The sequence below is a fragment of the Polypterus senegalus genome, chromosome 4 (assembly GCF_016835505.1).
Source record: "Polypterus senegalus isolate Bchr_013 chromosome 4, ASM1683550v1, whole genome shotgun sequence".
NCBI classification, from domain to species: domain Eukaryota; kingdom Metazoa; phylum Chordata; class Cladistia; order Polypteriformes; family Polypteridae; genus Polypterus; species Polypterus senegalus.
Window position 1 is genome coordinate 55,984,661 of NC_053157.1, and position 26,071 is coordinate 56,010,731.

Below are 26,071 nucleotides of genomic sequence, written 5' to 3' on the forward strand. Positions count from 1 at the left end.
ATGTGGCTACTGAGGAGGTACTGAGTGTGTTGGAAATTGTAGCGGGAGAAGTAGTGTGTAGATGAAATAGGCTGAAATCAAACAAATCCCCAGTATCAGGTAATATTTACCCTCAAGTTCTTGAGGAGGTTAGATAGTATGCATATAAACCCTTAACCCTAATTTTATGAAGTCGTTGTGCTCTGGGGAAATTCTGAAGGACTTGAAAATGGCAAATATTATCCTGTTCTGTATTAAAGGTTGGGTGGGGGCCTTTAAGGGGGCTGGGCAGATCCAAGTAAGTATAGGCCCAAGGCCTATATATATCACTAAGGCAGGCAGTGTGGTGAAGTGGTTTAAGACTTTGAATCTCAAACCCTGAGGTTTTGGGTTCAAATCCCACTGCTGACACTGTATGACCATGAGCAAGTCACCTGTCTGTGCTTCATCTGGTAATCCAAAAGAAGTGTAACCAATTGTATCCTCAGTGTTGTAAGTTACCTTGGATAAAGGCATCAGCCAAATAAGTAAATGTAATGTATGCCAGTAAGCTTAATGTGCATCATAGGTAAATTAATGGAAGAAATTATTAAGGATAAGATTGTACAACACAGGAGTTTTACTGAACAGTCAGCATGGCTTCAGAAGAGGGAGGTAATGTTTTTTACTAACATGCTGGAATTCAATGAGGATGCAGCAAAAGGATATCATCAAAGTGGAGCATAGAATATTTATCTTGACTTTCAGAAAGCATTTAATAAGTTTCAAAATAAAAGAAGTGGGAGTACAGGGAGTTGTTTATAGATAGAGATGGAATATTGGCACAAGAAGCAGAGGGTTATAGTGCGAGAGTAACCTGTCAAAATTGTCTGACTTTAAGAGTGGTGTTCCACAGGGGTCAGTGCTAGGGCGGCTGCTTTTTTAATATATATGATTTGGATAGGGATATAAGTAACAAGGTGGTTAGGTTTGCAGATGATACCAAGCTAGGTGGATTGGGAGATAATCTAGAATTTGATGAATCATTACAGAGAGTACTGCCTCTCTGTAGATTCTATTTGCTATTTTGCAATTGAAAAAAGGCCTATATTTTCCTTTACCTGATTGTTTTTCTTAGCCATTTTTGGATTCTCTTAGCTGTACGATTTGGGTTATTATCCTGTTGGAGGATCCATGACCTGCGACTGATACAGAGCTTTCTAACACTGGGCAGTATTTTTACGCTCCAGAATGTCTTGGTAGTCTTGAGATTACACTGTGCCCTGCGCAAACCCAAGGCACCCCATGCCAAAAGCAACAAATCATCCCTAAAACATAACCAAGCCTCCTCCAGATTTTATAGTAGCTGTGGTGTTTGTTTCTTTAAAGGACAACTTTTCATCTGTGGACACAGAGCTGATGTGACCTGCCAAAAATCTCTAGTTTTGTCTCATCTGTACAAAAGGACATTCTCCCAGAAACAATGTGGCTTGTCAATGTGTATTTTAACAAATTCCAGTCTTTTTTACACTTTTCAATAGTGGAGTCCTCCTGGGTCTTCTTTCATTGAGCCCAGTGTCACTCAAAAAGTAATAGATGGTTTATCAGACACTGATGGACCTTGACCTTGGAGCTCAGCTTTTATCTCTAAGAAAGCCTTAGCTTTTTGTCTACCATTCTCACCATCCTTCCGTCAATTCTGGGGTCAACTTTCCTCTCGTGGCCATGTCAATGGAGGTTGGCTACAGTCCCATGGACCTTAAACTTCTTAATACAGGGTGAGCCAAAATGAAGCCCCACATTTCTTAAGGTCATTGCGTGAGGTAGTGGTACCCGAGTGGGTTGGGGGTGGGGTCTTTTGAAAGGTCGATCCCTTGTAGTTTTCAGTCAGCAACATGCATTGGTCCTGTGCGCACTGTGCTTTGGCTGTGGAAGCATTCTTCAAAAACAACAAATCCAACATCACTATGCAACACACCTTTTGAAGGCTCTTCAGCATTCCTCCTAATGGTGACATCCCAATCCAGAAAAAAATTCTTCAGTGGGTGGCTAAGTTTAGACAGATGGGTACAACATTGTACAGAAAATCTCCAGGCCATCCTTGGACTGTACGAACACCTGAAAGCATCCAAGTGTGCAAACACGTTTCTGCCTTAGGCATTTCCAACACGTCTTTGAGGAGGATTTTGCATAAGGACCTTAATTTCCATCCATACAAAATGATGGTAGTGCAGGAACTCATTAAGAGAGATTGGGAGAGCCGCAGAGAGTTGTGTGTGAACATTCTGCAAACCGCTCATCGAGATTCCGTTGTCATGTGCAAGCGATGAAGCACATTTCCATTGGAATGGTTGCGTAAATAAGCAAAACTTTGCTATTGGGCTGAAACCAATCTTCGTGAATTTCATCAGAGACCCCTGCACAGTGAACATGTTACAGTTTGGTGCACCGTTGCAGAATTTGGCATTGTAGGCCCTTACTTTTTTGAGGAGCAGGGAGCAACAATCACTTCAGAAAGTTGCACTGAAATTCTAGGGAACTTTTTGCGGCCCCAACTGGAAGAAATGGATGTGATGGATGCCTGGTTCCAACAGGATGGAGGAACAGCTTATATGAGATGTTTCCAGAGAAGCTAATCACCCTGCTTGGCGATGTTGGGTGGCCTTCACGTTTGCCTGATCTTGCTCCGTGCGATTTCTTCTTGTGGGGCTATCTAAGGTCAAAGACACAACAACCTCAAAACCTTGATGCCCTCAAGAATGCTATTCACCACAAAATTGCCGCAATTCCCCTTGAAATGGCTGAACGATTACTTGTATCACTAATGATGGCCACCACCTTGGAGATATCATTTTTAAAACACAGTGAAAAAGATCTATTTTATATACCCTTTCTTGTGTCGTAATTAAATTTATTTTATCTTGTAGCATTTTTGTAGAATAAACATTTGAAATGTAGCACTTCTTTTTTGGCTCACTCTGTAAATGCGACTGTATAGATAGATAGATAGACAGATAGATAGATACTTACTTTATTAATCCCAACGGGAAATTCACAGTGGTTCAGGGTGCTTGGAGATGGGCTTAGAGCTTTTGCCTTTAACATATTTTGTCTATGATTTTCTTTCTAATCTCCTCAGATAGAACTCTCCTTTACCTTTTCCGGGCCATATTCAATGTGGGACACACGATTATACCAAACAGCAGAGTATCTACTTTTCTCCATTGAAATAGGCTGAATGACTGAATTATATGATTGGGGACATGTGTAATACTCATTAAACAAAACAGCTAGTTTGAAAAATCTCTCTAATCCAATTATTTATAATCTTTTCTAGGGACACTAACAAATGTGTCCAGGCCATTTTGGAATAATTTGCAGAATAAACAATACTTTATCTCTTTTCACATTTGCTTTCCTTTACCTGATGACATATCAATGGCATTCAGGTATACCAGTATGAAATCACTTTTCATTTTTTTCACTTTTCAGGAGGCATACAGCACTTTTTCAATAAGCTGAAAGGGTATCAACAAATCTGTCCATGTTTGTTATAGAAAATTAAATCTGCTCACAAAAAACTGACATGCTCCAACCTTGTATTTGACCACAGCATCATTTGTCTTCATAAAACACAGTTGTTTTTTACTTTGTTGAAATGCATTGTTTACCGTCATTGCATTAAAAAATTGTTTCATTTTTGCTTCGAAAATTCAGGCTTGGTTTCTGTGATGTGTCTTATGTTACCAGGACAGCATTGGAATGAATAATAAATAGGTGCAATTTATTTGTAGTGACATGGTTTAGCTTACTGACATTCGTTTATTTTGTCAGCAAAGGCAATGCCCATCATAGTGAGGCCCCAAATGCAAAATAATTTGCATCTAACAAGTAAAGTTCCATTATTTCAAACTTCAAAACTTATAAATGTGCTTTGTAGCAGCCAATAAATGCACAAATGAACCTCCATTTTCATGTTATGTTTAATATTTGCTTATTGTCAATGAGGGAATCAAGACTAAGTTGAAATAGTAATGTCCTATGTTCCCTCTAAGCTGAGCGCGTGAGCGATCGCTCACACGAATTCAGAGCGTCGCTCATACTTATCGCACAATCACTCACTCCGACCGTCAGAGTCTAAAGCTGAAGGTCTTATTCTTTTAGGCCGCCACCTAAGAAATGTGCTTGGGTTATAAAAATTGTTTGAAACTTGTTTCTGTTTGTCTCAGCAAGTCAGTGTATGTGATTAACTTTGGTAAAAATTGTTTGAAACTTGTTTCTGTTTGCTTGGCTCTGCGTATGTGATTATCTTTGTTTGAACATAGGTTCGAAGATCGAAAGTTTTATTTATTTCCAACTTCCGACTCGTGTTTAAAGCCTTTCTTTACGCACATATTTTGATTTACATAGAACTAGGCGCATCAGTTTATATTAGGAGTTTAAAATCAAGAGCCATGTCTAAGCGTCAGGCAGACAATTGTTCAGGAAATGAGAGTAAAAAGCGATGTTTGGAATTCAAAAAAGAATAGTTGACAGGATATTCAGTAGACGCAGACTTGCCACATGGCTCTGGACAACACGTGCAGCTGGGTGAAATGTTTGCGTACTCTGAAGCACGTGGTGTTATATGCAAAATTTGCGTGAAAGCTGGTGCCAACAGTGAATGGACGGCAGGAAAAACATGGACTGACTGGAAAGTTGATCATCTAAAAAAACATTTAGGTCAGAAATCTCATGTGGATTGTGTCACAAAACTTAAAAATCAAAGCAGAGGGATTTTAAAAAGCATGCTAACTGAATCAAAAGAAGATCGTGAAACCAGGAAAGAGACCACACAGCGAAAACAAGCAACCCCGGATGAGGTAACGTTTTGCTTGCTAATGGAATTAATTCTTCAATGCTGTCAGTTCAGGATATTCATGATCACGTCGGAAAATATGTCAAAATCCCAGAGAGTTGGCGAAGTAAGAACTATTCCTTTGAGTTTAGTGAGTGTATAAACTCAGCTATCAAAACTGAAATGTATACCGAAATAAGGAAAGCAGCTTTTTATACCTTGATAGTTGATGAGTCAACTGACATTTCTGTTTCGAAGATGTTAATTTTATACATAAAGTGCAGGAGTGAAAATGAATCCGTCTATAAAACTGTGTTTGCGGGAATCCTGAAGTTAATAGCATGCGATAGTACATCAATCTTTCAAGCTATTCAGAACTTTTACTTTGAAAACGGGTTTGATTTAAACAAGATGGTTATGTTTACTTCTGACGGAGCTTCGGTCATGCTGGTTAAAAGAAATGGTGTAGCTGCACTATTGCGACAGTAAATTCCACATTTATCAGAGCAACATTGTATAGCTCATCGTGAGGATTTGGGTATAGATGATGCATGGAAGAATATACCCTTGATGAGAGAGATAGAAACTTTACTAAGGACTGTTTACACAATATTCTGCAGATCATCTGTTAAGATGGCAAAGTTTGAAGAACTAGCTAAAGCTGCTGATGCAGATGTGATTGCATTTAGACCACTGAATGAGGTTAGGTGGCTATCCAGACATTTCGCAGTAAATGCTTTGGTAAAGAATTATGATGTTTTGCTGCAATATTGCCAAGAAAAAGTGGAGGAAGACAATGATCCTGTTCACAAATATTGCTTGGAGAAGTTACGTAATCCAGAACACCATGTAGCAATTGGAATACTTAATGATGTTCTAGCAGAATTAACTAAAATTCTACAAAGAAGTGTGCTTTCAACTGTTGAAGCCTTTCAGTTTACAAAAGCAAAAATTAAGAAATTGCGATCACAGTATCTGGGAGAGAATAAGCATTTCCTTGAAGAAACAAGCATTCTAATTTCTTCATTTCAAGTCCCAGTGAACACAACATCAATAATAAAATTTATCCAGCAGATGTGTGACCATATGGACAGCCGATTTCCAGATGATGAATTAAAAGATTGGTCAATAATTGAAAAAGACTCTTTCTGTGCCACTGCAAATCAGGAGGACTATTCATTTGGACATGAGCAGATGAAAAGCCTTGCAGCCAGATACTGTCTTCTCCTACAGAAAGATGAAGATATTCTTAAAAGTGATCTTTGTAAACAGTATTCAGAATTCAAAATTCTTATTAATGAGAAGTTAAAATGTGGAGCATTAAAGACATTTTCAGATATTCTTACATTCACTCAACAACAGGATCACTTAAATGAACTCTTCTTAATCATGAATATTTGCGGCACATTCCAGGCCTCAAGTGCAGACTGTGAAAGAGGGTTTAGCCTGATGAACAGTATAAAGACTAAAGCCAGAAACCGTTTAGAAGTTGAACATTTGGAACATTTAATGAGAATTAAACTCTTCTTGAATTCTGGAAAGGCTGTAGACGTAGATAATGTTTATAACATCTGGAAAGCAGAAGAGAGACTATTTGAATTTGACTGAGGAACTAATTTAGTAAGTTTAACTTAGTACATTTACTTAATATAAATATTTTGCTTATGTAAACCTGCTTCTTCAATGTGTAAGTATTTTTCAAATGTCAATACAACTTGTCATTGTTCTGAAATAAACCCCAGAATTGGTACGCGAAAATTGGTGCTCATAAATTTTTGGCTTGAACAGAATGTCGCTCATAAACAAAATGTTTTTTGCTCACTATATGCTACTCCTTATGGGGAACATCGGTAATGTCAAATTTGCAAATAACTGAAAATTAAAGTCTGTTCTAGTTCCGTAGTGGCAGTTGGCAGCTGTTGACAACAATGAGGAAAGCAGCTTCATGTTGCCTGGACATTTTATAAATCCAATAGTTGTGTGTAAAAGTGAGTACGGTCAGGGCTTCTATTTGCACATGTATCATGTAAGAGATGCCAACTTATCCTTACAGGTATGTCAGAATGTGATAGAATAAATAGGGCCAGGGATGAGAATATAACAAAAGGGCATTATCAATACTTAGAAAGAGGCTGCTGCAATTCATACTATATACAGTAGGTCTCTGCAGGATTATCTGTCCCTTTTAATAAAAGTGGGCCATAAGTCTGACAGATCCATAAAAAATCAGAGGTGCAGGGCTGCATCTGGCTGAGCAAATGCTTCAGAAGAGACCAGAAGCTCTCCTGAGGTCACCACATATAGATCCAGGTGATTAGAGTTAGGCATGTATTGGAGGAAAATAAACTTGTAGGCCAGGGTCTCCTTGGAAGAAGAAGAAGAAGAGGGAGTTAATGAATAGCTTTGAGAGTGTTTCATGTTGGGTACTGACCTACCACTCCACAGGCTAGAAAAGGTAAAACCTAAGGTAGGATCAGGGAGAATCTTGTCCTTTTAATATAATATCTTTTCCATTGTACCTAATAAAGAGAAAGAAAGTGAGAAGTCATGGAGTTTACCAGAAGAGGAAAGGTTGAGAAACAAGCCAGAAATCTACTAACCAGTTTTGCTCTGTTTTCCAATTCTAAACAGCTGTCCTGAAATTGTAGTCATAAATAAAACATCCTAAGTAACGCTACACTTTCAAGAATTTTTTGTGCGAGTTTGCAGATTATTAAAACTTACACCATTATTTCTAAGACATCAGTGATGGGTATTTTTGGTAAAATTCCCCAGTGACGCTGTAGTGATGTTTCTAAAAATGTTGGCACCCTGAAGTAAACAAATTGGAGTCGGGAAATTTGAATTCTAGCGAAAAGTAAATGCCAGAATTAAATTCAGTGACTCAAAAAACCTATAATAGCAAGTGACAAATCAAACTCATTTCACTACATTTTGTTATCCTGAGCAAATTTCTCACTTGTGTATGTCTTCAATAAATAAAACCACCTTTCTTTTGTTTCCTCAGTTCCCTCTGTGTTCTGCACTTCAGGTTTGCTGTAGCACCCCTCAACTACAATGCGCATCACACTCAAACATAGCAATTCTTTGTGCCTAGTCAAGGAAAATATAGACCTTTTTTCAATTGCAAAATAGAAAAAAGAATCTACAGAGAGGCAGTACTTAGTGAACACAAAACTAAACACACTTCTGATTTCATGCCATATAGGAATGTGGTAACATATTTGTAAACAGTCTCTTATGTGGCAGTGAAGATGGCATACAACTTTTAACCGTTAGTTTATGCTACTTGTAAATGTATTTTAAAGGGACTCATGCAAACATGTTTTACGTCAGGAGAGAGTGGTATTGCCATAAAGTCATTACTGTATAATTAAAAATCTTGACTGTTTCAGGAGATGCCATTATAATGTATTTTATGGACTTTTCAGATTGAAACACATTTATTAACAAATAACAGAAATAATAATGATTAACTGTCCACACAGAAACATCTGTTATCCACCAATACATTTGCTAATGCTCTGCTCCTCAAATGGTTTCGATAGCAGGTATTTACCTCTCCAGCATAAACTAATGAAAGTGCAGCTTCTTCATCACTTGCTCAGTCACACTGCCACCAACCAAACACAGGACAAGACGCTGCTTTTTTCTGTCCTTTCTCCCTGTTTGACATGGCTGAATATATCATTCATGTTTATACTCACATAATGAAAGATTGCTGTAAGGCAGAGCCAGCATGGACTTACCAATCATGTTGAACCACACATCACTTATAGGGTTCACTTCCTAAAGGGGTATTCTCACTTTTTATACAAAGTTCACTTATAAATCTATGTAAAAGAGGAGAAGGTTTTCTGTTTTCCCCATGTGAATGAGTGTTTGCTAAAATAAAATGTTTTTATTTTGTAAGCAAAATTCTGGAATGATATTTGCATAATTTTAACAGATAAAATGTGCTAGAGGTGAGATAGTGTTGCAGTAGTTTTTTTATTGCTGTCTTATGGATCCAGTATCCTGGATTGAAAAACAATACAGTACAATGTTGTTGTCTATGAGAGGTCTGTGTGTTCGTTCTGTGACTAAGCCTCTGGTTTCTGAAATACTCCTTCCATATACCCAAAAATGTCAACTAGGTTAGTTGGTGCGTTTGAAATGCCCCCATGTGGGTGTTTACAAAAGTATGATCTGTAGTGGGGGTTGTTTCTGTGCCATTGTTGGCAGGATAGGCTCAATCCATATGTATCTGTAGGTAAAGCATAATAATTTCTGTTCCACTGAAACCCAAAGTAAAGCATAATAATCAGGATATGTAGTTTGCAGTGTAGCTGGCTACATCTTAACAAAAATAATAATGTGCAGCCTGAATAGAATGTGAGCCCAGAGGCATTGATTGTTAGTTAGTTAAATTTAAGTAATTATAATTAGCAATTATTTATTTTTGAGGCACTGTAGGGTTGTTCATGTTGGTATTCCACTTGGATTAGTACAGAGCATGCTACTAAATCCTGTTAAATAGATACTTGTATGTAGTGTAGTCATAAGCTGAAAGAATTTTCAGAGAAGGACTTTAGACTTTCAGTCGTGTGCTTTTACTTCTTCTGGCGGTACTGAGGGCACAAAGTGCAAACAAGCTACTCAAAGCTTCACTTCCGGGGAGGTTGCTGAAACTTCTGAAGGGTAAGCGCTTGTGTATCATAAACTAAATGTGCATTACTGTGGGACATTGAGGGTAATTTATATATATCATGAAATGCTTTAAAAAAATGATTTTGAAGCCTATGTCCGTTTGAAAAAAAAAGTTTAGATAAAAATGTCTAAAATGGGGCTGCTTTAGAATGTGTGCATATGCTTTGTATGCATGTATGTGTTGTTTATATAGCTTCAGTGCAGTTTCTGAAACATCTATCCTGAAATAAAAAGATTTTGTTGCCGCAAGAACATTGAATTTATGATTAATAATAACTAAATACAATAAACTATACATGTCCTCCCCCTGGAAACAAAACAGCTGTGCATCTGTAGTTAACATGAATTGTGAGTACTTGGAAAACTGATATAAATAATTGAAGAAGTGAAGCATATACTATGTTATCAGCCTTAAATAAACAAAATGATATAGCCATATTTAGCTGCATGGTTTCTTTATGTCACTGTTAGAGGACAAATAGCAAACCATGACTCAGGGCAACATATTAATATTTTAAAACCAGATATGCTGATTTTATTTCCAATCTCCAGTTTACAGAGTGGGCTGCTCTCTTTCATATAAGTGACTATGAGGCAATTTATTGTTTCTTCTGGGTGCCTGGGGCAATCATTCAGGCAGTGTTTCAGCCCTACGATTAACTGCTGTCTATCTGGCCCAGGTGTATTGTATAAAAATCCTCTTATGTTAACATCTTTGGGGAGTCCTGCCATATTTTCTTAGACCATCCAACATAAGGTTATTTCTCCTGTGTATCTAGTATTTCTCTAAGGGTGTCTCCCTTGTGAAAACTTCTGCTTTCCTCTCAAATGTTGAACAGGAGGCAATTGTCTTCTTTGTGGCTTGCCCTACACTCCCAACACCCTTCATCCAAGGAGGCAAAGCAAGCTATGATAATTATCAATCACTCCTGCACAATTAAATCCATACGCATTCATTTATCAAGTGATACATGCTATCAGGTAGAGAATATGTATTTTATCAATTTTATTTCCAAAAATGTAAAATACAGAAATGTGTTGAAACCATTAAACGTGCATGTCTATAAAGAAAAAGTAAAAAAGGGCAAACAAAAAAAAAGTTCAATTTAAAATACAGTCAAAAATATTCCACAGACACAGTTAAGGTGTTAATGTAGAATAGTTTGATTCTTTCATCAGTATAAGAGTGTGGCTGAATAATAAAAAAATAACCCTCTTACACATTAAGTTAAATCAATCTACATTTTCTAATTCTCTGTGTAAGATTTTAACAAGTTAACAAGTTATGCTGTATGCACTCTTAAAATGTCAAAGTGTAAGGATGTAATGCCTGGTGCCCACAGTCATGGCCACATACCCCCTGGGGGAATATCCTATAATTCATAACTGAGGATAGACGATAACAAGTTTTCAGTTGCAAGCAGTGTAAGTTTATTAAAAATTAAAGGTATCAAAGTGATAATAATAATAAATATAAAACTTCATACAAACACAGTGCTCCAATAGAAAATATATTAAATGTTTTAACACTGTTAAAAAACAATAAGCAGTTCTTCATTAATTCCGCAAAACACCAGTAATCCAATGCAGGCCTCCAGCACTCTTTTTCTAAGTGATGACCAACAATACTACCTGTGGCATAATGTTTGCCCCACTTACTCTGTCCTCACACTGCTGCTACATTGGCCCTACCGGCCACAGTTCCTCACTCGTCTTCTCTGCATTCTACCAGTGAATAAGAACTCAACTTCTCACCTAGATCCATCCTTACCACCTCAGTTTGTATCCACAGGGTGAATGCTGGATAATCTGTATCCATTGCTCCCTCAGGAGGTTTGACACTCCTTCATCAGAAGGCACAGCATGCTGCCAGTAAATTTGTCATCATCAATCTCCTTCCTGTCTTCTCTCAGAACTGTACTCATTCCTTACCCTAATTTCTCAGTTACATAAAATACTAAAAGTGTATAAACACTGCACAGATTACTCCCTGGAACTGCTAATGAGGGACGGCTGTTTGGATATCCCAACTACACTTGCATACAACCTTGCCGACCCCCAAGACCCCCCCAAGTGCCAGTGCCACCCAACCAGTTTCCTCCCAGGTGTTCTTTTTCTATTTCACTAATTATTGCTTAATCAGTGACTCTACATTTCTCAGCACGAGTGAGTGTACTATTTTTTGGCCTGTTGTTCTCCCAAAACAGGCTCTGATCTGCATAACAGCCTAATTAAAAGTAAAACTAGACAAGGGAAATTCTTTCTTCACAGTAATTACATTTTCTAAAACTAATTTAAGTAGGCGAGTTTCTGTTTAACTTCTTTTCCTTTTTTGCCTTAAAAGGGTGTATGCATTTTCATGTTTCATTTTACAGAAGTGTGCTGATTTACTTTGTAAGGAGTCACACACACTGAGCAAATTTCCTTGCTGATGCAGGATTTTGTAAAAATATGCATAATGTGCCTTCCACATACAAAACTGAGAATCTGTTATCTTTGATATTGACAGCTTGACTATTCTGCCACCTAATAATTACACAAACATAACAGCAATGAAAACAAAAAACATATTTGAAGGAGTAAACACTTGATGCTAAACTGGTGTGTCAGGCTATCCCTGCTTACAGTATATGCAAAATCTCACGTCACAACACTTCATGAGGAATCATTCATTGTTAATGAAGCAATTATTGCTCAAATTATATTTTTCTGCTTCATTTTAGTTGTCTTGGTTGTTTAGATTTTGAACCCTTAATGGCTTATTTTTTTTTTATTAATTTTATTGCAATCCATACACAGCAATCAAGTTTTTACAAAAAAAAATTGAGTTAAGAACAGATCGATCCCCACCCCTGAGAGAGAGAGCAAGCGAAACGGCGTGAAATTTAAGGCTTGTAAACATACCTAAATTAATAAATTCTCTGTGCTTTATGAGCTTATTTTAGAATCTTACTGATTAGATCCTGCCATGTTTTGAAAAAAGTCTGTACGGATCCTCTGAGTATTTGATTTTTTCCAATTTTAAATAATATAACACATCAGTTTCCCACTGACTTTAAAGAGGAGAGTTTGGGTTCTTCCAGTTTATCAGAATAAGTCTGCGTTAATTGCTTATTTTAGTCTTAAACATCTGTATTCATTGTTTTAAATGCTTCTTATTAACAATAAGATGGAAATAACAAAAGAACCAGCACTTCTACATCTAGTTTGTTTCCATTTTCCATTGTATTCATGATTCATTATTTGGTTTAACAAAGTATTCAGAAAGAAACTGAAGAGAAAGTGAAGAACTGAAAATTACTCATCCGTTTTAGGATTCAAATCAGTTGGATGATACATGTATCATTAGAAAGGGAAAAAAAAATCTGTAATTTAAGAATGAACTGACATGGTAGAATTAAAACATCAATTAGCTGTGAAATTAAATAAGATCAGTTATTGATGATAATTGGCTTCAAATTAGGCAACTGGGTTGGAACAAAAACCTGCAGCCACTGCAGCTCTCCCTGGATTGGAGTTGGCCACTCCTGAAATATGTTTTTTTGTAGCTTATTTTTTCAATTATTTATTTATTTCAATAACACTGCTCACGATGTTTACTACACCATGAAATGAAAGCTATTGTTTTCATCCATCTAGGTTGAGAGGATGGACTCTAGTGAGTGCTGTTTTTTGATAGTGAAATCCCACATATACAGCAGACATGGGTGGCACGGTGGCGCAGTGGTAGCGCTGCTGCCATTCAGTAAGGAAACCTGGGTTCACTTCCCAGGTCCTCCCTGTGACGATGTGGGTTCTGGCTCCACACTCCCTTTGCTATTGGAAGCACTCGAACCCGACACCGTCGATAATGTAACCGAGTGAGCTAGTCAATGGAGGCAAATGATTCCAGCAAGGGAAGGTATACAAAAGTGCAATAGTGCTTTTATTAAAAGCAGTCAACAAAACAAAAACAGTGTTCATAAATAGTGCAGATCTTCATATTCATTAAATAAATAATCCATAAAACGAACACGTGGGGTTAAAACCATTGGAAAAACAATCCTTAAAACGAGAGGTTAAAATCTTTTTAGGAAGCAGTCTTAAAACCCAACAAACAAATCTGGTGCTCTTCTGTTAGCGTCTCACCTGCTTATCCCGTATGGGCCAAGCAGCAGGCAAGACGCTCTCTACAGCTGCCCTCCTCCAACACACGCATGAGACTGGAGACCTCCAACCCTGGCTCGGTATGGCACTCATCCCAGCCTCGGAGAACTTGGTTTCCACCAACGGCCAGGTCGCTAACGTTGGGGATTCCAACCACCAAGTCTCCGACTTCCGCTGCCTTTTCATGGCCTCTCTGCGGCTCGTCGCTTTCACCTTGTCACTCCCGCTACCAGATCGCTCAGCGGGAGCGACATCTACACAAACACCTGGGTGTCGGCCTAACACCCAGCTTCCTCGCAGCTGCCCACGGCTCGATCGCGCTCACCACGCGCCAGCGTGTCCGTCTCTCTCCTGCACCGCTTGCTTCCACGCTCCCTGTAACCTCCGTCCTCTCCTTTCTTTCTCCGATCGTTTCTTTCTCTGTTCGATCGTTTCCTTTCCACCTCTCCCTAAAACCGACTCGCGCTTCTTTTAAAAACGTGAGGGGCCATCACAGCTGCAGCATTAGCCACGGGAGCAATCACGAATGTGGGCAGTTCCTCACCTGTGCACACGGTGAGAAACGCCCACATCGACGACTGCCCCGCTGCTCGCTACAACAACGCCCCCCTCACCAAGCCGCCTCGGGTGCGGTGATTATTTATTTAAAATCAATGGCCTTTTCTCCACGAGCTGTGGACCCATAACACCACATTCCACCCCCCATAAAACTCCAGTTGCATGGGAAGGCTCCACTCCACTGCCAACCCAATGCAACTGGAGCTCAGGTCCACAGCTCGGCCACTCTACACTGCACTAAAACAATAAAAGCACTAAAACAATCCCACTAAAACAAACCAACCCAAGCCCCCTTCATAAAACAGGACATTAAAAGAATAAGAACTTTAAAAGACAAATAAAACCAGCAATAAATAAATGTACTTAAAAGCTCGGTCCTTAAAATGTCCTCCTCCGGCTTGGGTACGTGGGTTCTTCAAAGTCAGTTACCAATCCCACTTGCTGCTCTGTCTCCTCTTCTGGCCTCCACTGCTAGCTCATCCCACCGCTGCCACCAAATGTGACGATGTGGGTTCTGGCTCCACACTCCCTTTGCTATTGGAAGCACTCGAACCCGACACCGTCGATAATGTAACCGAGTGAGCTAGTCAATGGAGGCAAATGATTCCAGCAAGGGGAAGGTATACAAAAGTGCAATAGTGCTTTTATTAAAAGCAGTCAACAAAACAAAAACAGTGTTCATAAATAGTGCAGATCTTCATATTCATTAAATAAATAATCCATAAAACGAACACGTGGGGGTTAAAACCATTGGAAAAAACAATCCTTAAAAACGAGAGGTTAAAATCTTTTTAGGAAGCAGTCTTAAAACCCAACAAACAAATCTGGTGCTCTTCTGTTAGCGTCTCACCTGCTTATCCCGTATGGGCCAAGCAGCAGGCAAGACGCTCTCTACAGCTGCCCTCCTCAAACACACGCATGAGACTGGAGACCTCCCGAACCCTGGCTCCGGTATGGCACTCATCCCAGCCTCGGAGAACTTGGTTTCCACCAACGGCCAGGTCGCTAACGTTGGGGATTCCAACCACCAAGTCTCCGACTTCCGCTGCCTTTTCCATGGCCTCTCTGCGGCCCGTCGCTTTCACCTTGTCACTCCCGCTACCAGATCACTCAGCGGGAGCGACATCTACACAAACACCTGGGTGTCGGCCTAACACCCAGCTTCCTCGCTGCCCACGGCGCCGATCGCGCGCTCACCACACGCTCCGCGTGTCCGTCTCTCTCCTGCACCGCTTGCTTCCACGCTCCCTGTAACCTCCGTCCTCTCCTTTCTCTCTCCGATCGTTTCTTCCTCTGTTCGATCGTTTCCTTTCCACCTCTCCCTAAAACCGACTCGCTTCTTTTAAAAACGTGAGGGGCCATCACAGCTGCAGCATTAGCCACGGGAGCAATCACGAATGTGGGCAGTTCCTCACCTGTGCACACGGTGAGAAACACCCACATCGACGACTGCCCCGCTGCTCGCTAACAACGCCCCTCACCAAGCCGCCTCGCGTGCGGTGATTATTTATTTAAAATCAATGGCCTTTTCTCCACGAGCTGTGGACCCATAACACCACACTCCCTGCTTGGAGTTTGCATGTTCTCCCCGTGTCTGCGTGGGTTTCTTCCGGGTGCTCCGGTTTCCTCCCACAGTCCAAAGACATTAAGGTTAGGTGCATTGGCGATCCTAAATTGTCCCTAGTGTGTGTGTGTGCCCTGCAGTGGGCTGGCACCCTGCCTGGGATTTGTTCCTGCCTTGCGCCCTGTGTTGGCTGGGATTGGCTCCAGCAGACCCTCGTGACCCTGTGTTAGGATATAGCGGGTTGGACACTAACTGACTGACTGACAGCAGACACTACAGATGGTGATTTCAGGGTTTCTTGAATTAAAGTAGCTACTCTGTGCAGTAATTCTGGGCAAGTTTGTCTTGCACTCATATCCATCATTTATATGTGTGGGTTCAACTTGAAGCATGTGCTTTGTTTGTCTTGGTGATTCTGGGACTCATAGGCATGTGCAGAATTGCAATTGTGTCCCCTGTTCTAGAACTTCACCAATGAAAAAACAATTACTAGAGCCCACCTTGTCAAGGTGTACTTCATGTTGCAAAGGATGTCACTAAAGTAAACAAGTGAACAAATCGATAAACACATAAGCAATAAAAAAAACATTTCATGACATCTGTGGGTATATATGTGTGTGTGGGTGCGTGTGTGTGTGTGCGTGTGTATATATATATATATATATATATATATATATATATACAGTATATATAAAATACTAAGCTCTGTCAGACTGTGATTACTCATGAACTAGTGGGGCTAGAGCCTTGATATTGGTCTTAGTTGATATGTCCTGGAAATTCAAAACAGTTCATGTAGTGGTAATCTGTCAGCCATAAAGAACTGCAAAGTAATGGTCATGTGTTTACAGCAAAGTAATTGGAAAACCAAGTGATAATCATCATAATGACAGAAAGAAAAAAAAAGAGCAGCAACATCTCCTGAGCTTTAAGCAAATTGCATAAGGCAATTAAGTGACAAAGAACAAGAATGAATAAGACGACAGGAACACTGAAGTACCTAGGAAAGAAGTTGTCTTTTGGGCCAGTTGATAAGCAGACAAAAATGATGGGTCATACACATGCAAGATAAAGTCCAGTAAGCAGTATGCAACAGTCAGAAATGTACAGCAGCAATCAAGGGTTGTCAAGTAGTCGAAACATTTGACCATATGAAAGTATTGTTTATATCCTTACATCAATGTTTCTTTGAACACCAGTAGTTAGCAAACTTCCATCAGCAATGAGAGCAATGTCAAGGTATGTTTTATAATGTTGAAAACAAAAGAATGTGTTGCCAAAATAGAAAAGATCAGCTGGCTCTGTATGAGCCACCAGAAGTTATAAAAAACAGTGAAGAATTCATTGGACATGGGGGTAAATGGTTGGGGCACCAACACAGCATGAGAAGTATCAGTATCTGCTTATCTTTAACTTTGTTTTTATGTGCATTTTATTTTAAGACTATAGGTCCATGTGTTTTAATAGTATTTAATATTTTGTGCTCAGATATTATTGTGATTTTTTTATATATAGTCACATTTAACAATATACTTATTTATTAGCATGTTTAAATTTATTTATTGATTTCATTTTATCTGAAATATTCCTCCATAAATGTGGCCTCAGACAGTTACAGATTGCTTTTGCCTCTTCACTGCTGGCAACTTTTTTTAATGTAACCTTTATGTTGTTCCTCAGATAATAATAAAGATGTTTAATGAGAACATACAATTTTGAATTATGAATTAGGATGTACTCACACTGGCAATTTGTTCAGTTCCCGAGCACGTTTGTCTGCATGTAACATTGCAAAGTTTGACTAGTGATCACTCGATGCCGGAGCAACCATACCGTGCCCTGTGCCACTTGGAAGAGGTGGGACCGAAAACAGTTCAGTAGCATTCGGGAACAGTGTGATCGCTAAACATGTACGGAAAACAGGCATGACGTCAATGATGTGACAAGTCAGATAGTGCAATTCTCATTCACAGTTAAAAACAGGTTTTATTCTCTCCTTTTACATGAATGTAAATTGCAGTTGTGAGGAAAAGCTGCAAACTCCTCACTTAACCTCATTTGTCATCATAAAAATCTTCTCGTATGTGCAGCACGTTTAATAGCAATATGATGCACTGCACACTCAATGAATCTGTAAGCGGACAGAGTGTTGTCCTGCCCTACACGACTCCAGTGCTCCATGCTGTCGCACCGTGTTCAGATATTGTTTTGCCATTACATGTAGTCCTGTAGTCATGACAAACATTCAATTGAAAAAAGTGATTATTTACAACAATAAAAGAACAACAGTAGAAGATCTGATTAATTAACACATTGTTGCTCATTTATGGCAAGTAAATTCAAGATCAATAATTACATGTTGCATTTTTTATAAGCTTTTCAATGCTTGGTGAATTTGAGTCCATTGTTATGTGGTGAGAAGCAACAGGGAAATTGGAATTTTTTTAAGTAATAAAGCTGTGTTTGAGGTTTTCATATGCACAACTGTGCATAAACAATGATTTGTAATTAGGTTTATGCTGAAGTTTAATGTAGGTAAGCAAAGTGTTAAGTAGGTAACGTAGTTGAATCAGTCACATGAGGCATCTGACCTGACTGACATTTCTTGAATGATTTTGTGAACAACTAAGGGACTTCGCTCGCCAACCCCCGTGTTTAGTTTTCCGGATACACACTTTTACGATTTTTTTTTCTTTGAATTGTTGCTATTTCATTAGTTTCACTTTTATTTCAGAACTTCTGTAAAAACAATATTTGGAATCTTTCGAGTCCCAATATGTTGAATCTTTTAAATGAGGTCAGTGAGACATTTGTTTAATGACTTTGTACCATAATTCAGGATAGGTTTCTCTGTTTGGAATTTCAGCACAGACAAAACGATCTACAACATCAGCAGTTAATAATTTTTTTTGTAAAGTAACCAATAAATGCATTTGAGGTAAACCACGTTTGTGAAGTTCTCTGACTTAAACTTCAAATCAAAGCCTTACAATATTTACATACTTCTGACATTTCACCTATATCCATATATTCGATCTCTAGTCGCCTTTTCATTATTTCTCCAAGTAATGATTTCTCTTTTTTTTGCGCTAATGCGATGTTTACTTTCTTTGTATTGACACTGTCTTTTTTTCTGCTTTCATATTTTGTATCTTGCTCTGCATATGTTTCACGTCTACGTTTTTTTTTGAGTCTTTTCAATTACAGTTTTCATTATCTCTAACCTCTGCTGTGGGTTGGCACCCTGCCCAGGATTGGTTCCTGCCTTGTGCCCTGTGTTGGCTGGGATTGGCTCCAGCAGATCCCCGTGACCCTGTGTTCAGATTCAGCGGGTTGGAAACTGGATGGATGGATTATCTCTAACCTGCTCTGCATGTGTTTGGCCCCTTTGTTTTTTAACCTCTTTATGACGTTTTACTTTGTTTTCTGCTCTGTCTTTTATTTCTGACCTCACTTTGTTCTGCTTTTCTTTCAATGACACCTGGTCCGTGGTGATTATTTTCCCTTTTTCAAGTCATAATTTCCATTTGTTTGCAGTACTGCAATCTTTACTTTCTTTTATTTATACTTTCTAATTTTCCTACTTTCATATTCTTTAACTTTCTCCACATGTGTATCACAATGGTTTTTTTTTTGAGCCTTTCAAATTCCACTGATTTCATAATCTCTAACCTGCTCTGCATGTGTATAGCGCCAATGTTTGTGAACGTCTTTATGAAGTTATACTTTGTCTTTTACTCTCTGTCTTTTAATTCTGAGCCCAATTGGACGTGCTTTTTTTTAATTACACTTGTTCCAGGCTGATTATTACTTTCCTTATTTTCTGAATTTGCACCTAGATTATTCTTTTTCTTTTATGCTCATTTTTGTCTCCAACGCTTTTGAGTCTCTTTTCTCCGCGCTGCTCTCTTCTTCGCTTAGTCGTCAACGTTTCATTTATAACGTATTGTCCTTATACACTTTGTATGCGCTGAGAGCCATGGATCTGTGTGTGCAGCCGTTACACGACTGAGTGTTTTGCTGCCCGTGGTGTTATTTGATACTCGGGCCCGTCGCGACAAGGCAGGCAAACCAAGCAATTGCTTGGGGCCCCGAGCTGGCCTGGGGCCCCAAGACAACGACTGGTTAAGAATAAAATGCAGCGACAAACTGTGTGAGCGTCCCATTGATAGTGAATGCAGTAAAGTGCAATGACACTGTTATCGGGATCCCCCTCAAGGGGCCCCTCGCTGACAGCAGCCAGCCAACAACGCGATCTCTGCTGCCGGCAAAATACAAAACTTCCTCGGCAGTCATGAAGCGGAATTATGCTTCAGGAAGCCAAAAAAGAAAGAAGAGAAAGGAAGTGGAGGATAAGAAAAAACAAGACACATAAAATAGCTCTACTTGTCTTGTACAAATGGTGCAATTTTGCAGCAGGTAGGCTAGCAGAAATATGTTTATGTATCATACATAAATGACATTACATTGCTATAGCGTTCTAATAGGTTTTGATGAAAGTGGCATAGCATGCTATACTAACTATTCCACTGTGATAATCTATTTAGGAAAACCACACAATAAATTCTGCGCATCAAACATTAGCTTGGGATGTTTTTAAGCATTGGTAGTCGACTCACAGCACTACTAATAATTAGTAAACATTTAATTATAATTTCATTGTTTGTTAACAGTAAAAAGTTTATTTATATAGCACATTTCATACACAATGGCAATTCAAAGTGCTTTACATAGAAGAAATTAAAATAATAAAAAGAAATAAGAATAATTAAAACAGTTTAGAAAAATAAAATACAGTACAGTCGGACGAACAGCTGCACAGTGCTCATTCAGTAAATGCATAGCTAAAGACTAAAGATTAATTAACTGTCAATTTACCTTCTATTAATGATTGTTTATTTGTACAGTGGTGTTTTTTGCAAATGTTCAATTGTTGAAAATGTTCAAATTTTATGCACTTTATATGCAACAGCAATATTTGCACTCTAAACATTTTTTTATTTATGCACAGTATATGCAACAGCAGTATTTGCACTGTAAACCTTTTTTATTTATATAAAGTGTGAGTGAATTTAAACTTTATGGCTATGCTGTGGTTCCTTTGCGTGCGTGCGTGCGTGTGTGCGGGGGGCCTCCATGTCCATTTTGCTTGGGGCCCCCAAATTCCTTCAAACGGCCCTGTTGATACTGGTTGTAACTAGGGGGTGTCTTGCAAGAATCTCATGTTCTACGTCATCGCGAGATGATCCTGGGTTAATCTCTTGGCACAAAGTCTCATGTTTAAGGTCCCTGCGAGACATTCCGTGGCCAATCTCTTTCGTCTCGCGGGTCTTTTAAGTGTCTTCCGTGATCTCAATGTGAAGATCACATCTCATCTCCCGTCTTTCTCTCCCATTATTTTTTTTTTATAATAGAAGTTTTATTGTTTTGGAGGAGAGAAACAGTAGACCTTTTCTGTTTTTGTATTCTGTTCTTTACTCATAAAGGCAAATCACCTCATGAATAGTATTGGAGAGTCAATGTGCAAAACGTAGCCACAGGGTGACATGTTTTTATCTCTGTATAATAAAGTGGGCTGCACCATTTCTTGTCTAGCCTTTGTTCTGTGCAATGTGTTTATGCTTCTTACAACAGTCTGACAGGGACTACGAGGGAGGACTTAGTCTCCTTAAGGTGGTCAGTCCACTAATCTGTCCCACCCTCAGCTGTAGAACTGAACAAATAACTTGGTTAACTTATGTGTGACTTATTTTTAGGTATCTGAAGTTAATTTTGAGAGATGTCAAAATCAATTTCTATAAAACATCCTGTTCTTTCAGTGGAACTTCCTGTCTATTTTAAGATATCTTGAAATGCATTTGAGATGTCTAGAAATACATGGGAAGTTATGTATCTGATAATGGACCTATCCATTTTATGATATCTGCTAACAGATACAAAGCTATTTTGAATTATTTGGAAACACTTTTGAAATTTCTTTAGTTATATTTCAGAACTTGTAACTTGATGCCTTTATAAGGGCCCTTTAAAATGTATTTCAGATATCTTGAGCTCCCAGATATTGTAACAGACAATTTGATGGAAGAGCTTTAAGGAGACAGAGAGAGAGAGAGAGAGAGAGAGAGACACCTTTGTAGTCCATGACTTCTGAGGAATCAGTACTCTTTAAATACTTTAATCTCAATCCTGACTCCAGTAGAAACTTCATGTGATACTAGCATAGCACTGTCATTTAAATACAGGATGTGCTCTTTGTCATTATATTTTGGGTACCCCTTGGCTCTCAAAGCACCCTGTCCACTAAAGAACTCCTCTTTTAGGAAATTCCACAATATTTTTATGTATTTACATAAATGAAAAAGTTGCTTTAACACCAATGTTCATGTAAACATGACTACTCTGTATGTTCATAATATTCTGTTTCAATCGGCCAATAACCTTTATAGCAGAAAAGTGAACATCATCAAACAATTTGAGATGTTACATGAACAGCACATTAGTAGTGAGCTTAACATTCATTACAAAAAATATTATAATTGGTGTACAGTGTGTGCACTATTTTGTTCAAGATTAAACCACACTTGTTATGTGTTACTTAAAATATAACTATGTATGGTGTGTTTAGTTAACCCCAAAACTTTAAAGTATCTTACCATGACATAATTATAGAAGGGACTGTTGTTGTGAACTGTGTATTTTATTGTGAATTTCAATTAAAGCTGTTTAAAAGTTGTATGCACGTCTCACTCAGAGGCAAGTAAGCGTGTCTTAATTTCTTTCTGTAAGCATAGACTGGCACATAAATACCGTATTTGTAATCATCAGCACTGTGTGCGACTGTAAATGTGAAATCTGTAAGGAAGGCAAAACTTGTAATACATCTTTTCTAATAAAAGAAGCAGTTACAAGTTGTTATATTGTGTTTGCTTTCTGTTTTCAAAGTGGTAAATACACTTGAGCTACTTGAAAATTTAAACTTTTGTGTTTCTCTTCAATATAGCTGAAAAGCTTTGAGCACTCCACAAAGCTCCCCTTGTGCTAATTTAAAGAAAAACCTTTTGAAACGTAAAGTCTCTGCATAAAATGGTTATATACAATCCATTTAACTTGGTGTTTTTTGTTGTTTAACAAACTGGACCTGTCTGTGGCAGGGTTTGCACATTCTGTATGAGTTTTCTCAGGGTAAACTGTTTTTCCTTGTAAAACACCCCAAAGATGAACTTGATGGAATAATTGGTAACTCTGAATTGTCCCCATGTCAGTGATTAACGGTGTTCATATGAGCGCACCTTGTAATGGACTGGCTGCTCGTTCATAAATAGTCTTTGACAGGCTCTGGTTTGCCATGTCCCTGCGCATATTTCGTGGGTCTTTTTAGGTGAAATATGGGGGTAATTCCTGTCCATTGTCTTGTTCAGCAGTAGGGTCTTTAAGGATTACAGTTGCCCTACATTCTACCTCATTGAACACTTCTGTTAGTGATGGAGGTGTCATATCTTATCTGAGGCCCACTAGTGCAAATCTTGAATAGATTCCAGGCCATTTTTTAGCGTGCTTGTTGATTTCTTTAGATTGTGTGAGCTTTGGTATGTGCATGTATGTGCGACGGGTGCCCACCTTATACAAGACAGGTTCCTGCCTTATTTCCAGTGCTGTTGGGATAAAGAGTAGTTCCCTACAGAAATGATGGAACAATGGAAGGATTTTTTTCTGTGTGCCAATTGTTTCTTCGTTGAATTGGCTAGCATATTGAAGCATTGTGTAAAACTAGCTGAAATACCCAGTATTGCCCGGGAGGAGAATAGTTTATTTTTAGTTGTTTGAGAAAAACATAATTAAAAAAACACAATTTTAAAAATAAAAAGAAATTAACAAACAATAAACCTGGGTTTGCTTCCCGGGTCCTCCCTGCGTGGAGTTTGCATGTTCTCCCCGTGTCTGCGTGGGTTTTCTGTGGAGCCCAGAGTTTGTTTCCTGCCTTGCACCCTGTGTTGGCTGGGATTGGCTCCAGCAGACCCCCTTGACACTGTAGTTAGGATATAGGGAGTTGGATAATGGATGGATGGATAAAGACTCACTAATGTGCTTCTCTTGCGGTGTTGTATGTATGTTATCATCCAGCTGATACTCGGAACTGGCCAACTGTATTTAATTTGAAAAGCAACAGGGGCACAATAGTGTTCAAACATAAAGAATGCTGGCAGTCACCTCCAGTTTGACCTTGTGTTTTTTTTAATTGTTTGAGAAAAACAATTTAAAAAACACAATGTTAAAAATAAAAATAAATTTAGAAACAAAGATTCACTAAAGTCCTTGTCTTGCGGTCCTGTATGTATGTTATCATCTAGTTGACGCTCGGAACCGGCCAACTCTATTTAATTTGAAAAGCAACAGGAGCACGGTGCTGCTCAAAAATAAAGAATGCTGGCAGTCACCTGGTATATAATAGCTGTATAAGCAGATCTTAGAAAGTATTTAAATTGTCAGAACTACTCTGGGCATCTCTCTGCTAGAAGGATTCATGTTGCTGAAGTGCTCGCATCGTTTGTGCATTAGCAGCTAAGCGACTGTCTTTCTTAGGAGGTCTCCTTTTGGTGTACTAGCCTCACTTGCGTATCCTTGGAGCTGGAGCCCTCACCCCGACTCAACGTCTTACTTCTGGGACGGACAGACACACACACTTCCACGCGTAGAACTCTATTTAATTTCAAAAGCAACAGGGGTGCGGTTGCGCTCAAACGTAAAGAATGCATACAAAACTGCAAGATCCACCCCACCCTACCCAGAAGGGGGTGGGTTACAGCTGATTGCACCCTACAGTATTTTTAGTCGACCAATGAGGAACATGTGTACCAAGTTTCATGAAAATCGCTCCAGCCGTTTGGAGGTGATGCTGGAACAAACATTCACACATTGACTTTTATATATATATATATAGATTTAAGTACAGCAATATTTTATGACTAGTAGTTATAGTAGAAACTGAAAACCCTAATGAACTACCATTTTTCTTTCACTTTTTTTTTTTAAATATTGTTGTTTTAGTCAGTGATGTCTTTGTGATGGGCAGGCGCATTGTCCAAGGATTGTTTCTGCCTTGAACCCTGTGATTGCTGGGATTGGCTGCAGCTGCCATGTGACCCTACAATAGATAAGTGGGCTAGGAAGATGGATGGATGAATGGATAAATAGTCAGCGATACTTTCTTTCTCCCTATGCCTATATTTTTGCCAACTATCATTTTTTTCTTACTTGAATTTTTGGGAAGTTCCTAGAATAGTTATAGGAAATATGTTTTATTATATCTATTATAATTTGAACATGTTTGAAAAATCTGAATTAATTAGTTCATGTCTGTGTGTGCAATTTACTCATAAGACCTCTTGAGTGTGTTGGTTTGAACTTTCTTAGAACACTTAAAAAGCTTGTATGAATTATTCTTTGTTCTTTTACTTTTCCTGTAATATTTGGTGCCTGGCTGCTTTGCATGTTGTGTTTGCATTCCTGATCCCACCCCCCACCCCAAGCCCATTTTTTCAGGGCTGTTGAATTCAGTTTTCTGCACCCTTTCAGCGTCAGCTAGTTAAACAAAGACAGTCTGCATAATCTGTCTACATCACCACCAAGTGACTGTTTATGATTCGCACAAAAGCCAAGATTCCCAAGGGCACTGTGCTGCTAGCCATTCATGTGCTTTATTGTCAGAAGAGTGTAGCACAAAGGCCATCTGGAAGCAGGTGATCATCTTTATTTAGATGATGCAGGAGTCATGTGACTGCAAAATGGTGGAAGAGATGTGTTTTTGTTAAGCTGCTGCATTGGGGGGATGCTGCACTAAAGCATCACAGACACGAGGAAAGAAAAGACCTCAGAAACTCCTTTAATCCCACAGTTTGGTAAGTTATCTTGTAAAAGCTTTGCATCTATTCTGACAGTGCTTACATTTAGGTCCTTATTGAAATAAAAGGTAAAACAGTTAATGTCTTCTCAGGATTCAGTTGCAGTCTGATTTTTTCATCATCAGTTCTTTTATTCCTAATAGATCAGACAACTTTCCATGTGAATTGTGATATAGCAATTGATCAATAAAGTTATAAAATTACTGTTATTAATTGTAGGCTTAAAACAGCACCTTCATTTCCTCAAGCTTTTAAACTGTCACTGCATTTTGAGGAAAAAAACTTGTTTTTGTACTGAAATAAAATATGAGCAAGAAAAATGTTTTTAAGCCTAAATGTGAATGAATCTGTGAATGTCTGACTGTGCTTTAGTGGTTTCTTGTTTGATTTAAAGGAGGCTAATTGAGCAGCATTATTATT

The 26,071-nt window shown here is 38.7% G+C and overlaps 1 protein-coding gene across 17 annotated transcripts in view; it reads left to right on the forward strand.

The window, feature by feature from the left end:
- Window positions 1–26,071, forward strand: part of LOC120527354 (protein prune homolog 2-like) — a 156,283-nt gene that overhangs the window by 37,839 nt on the left and 92,373 nt on the right. Inside the window, exon 1 of one of the 17 annotated variants that reach the window (XM_039750679.1) lies at window positions 25,525–25,648. The exons of the other annotated variants lie outside the window; for them this stretch is intronic. The gene's annotated coding sequence lies outside the window, so the exon portion shown is untranslated. Of the gene's footprint in view, window positions 1–25,524; window positions 25,649–26,071 lie in introns of those variants that run through there. 17 annotated transcript variants of the gene reach the window in all.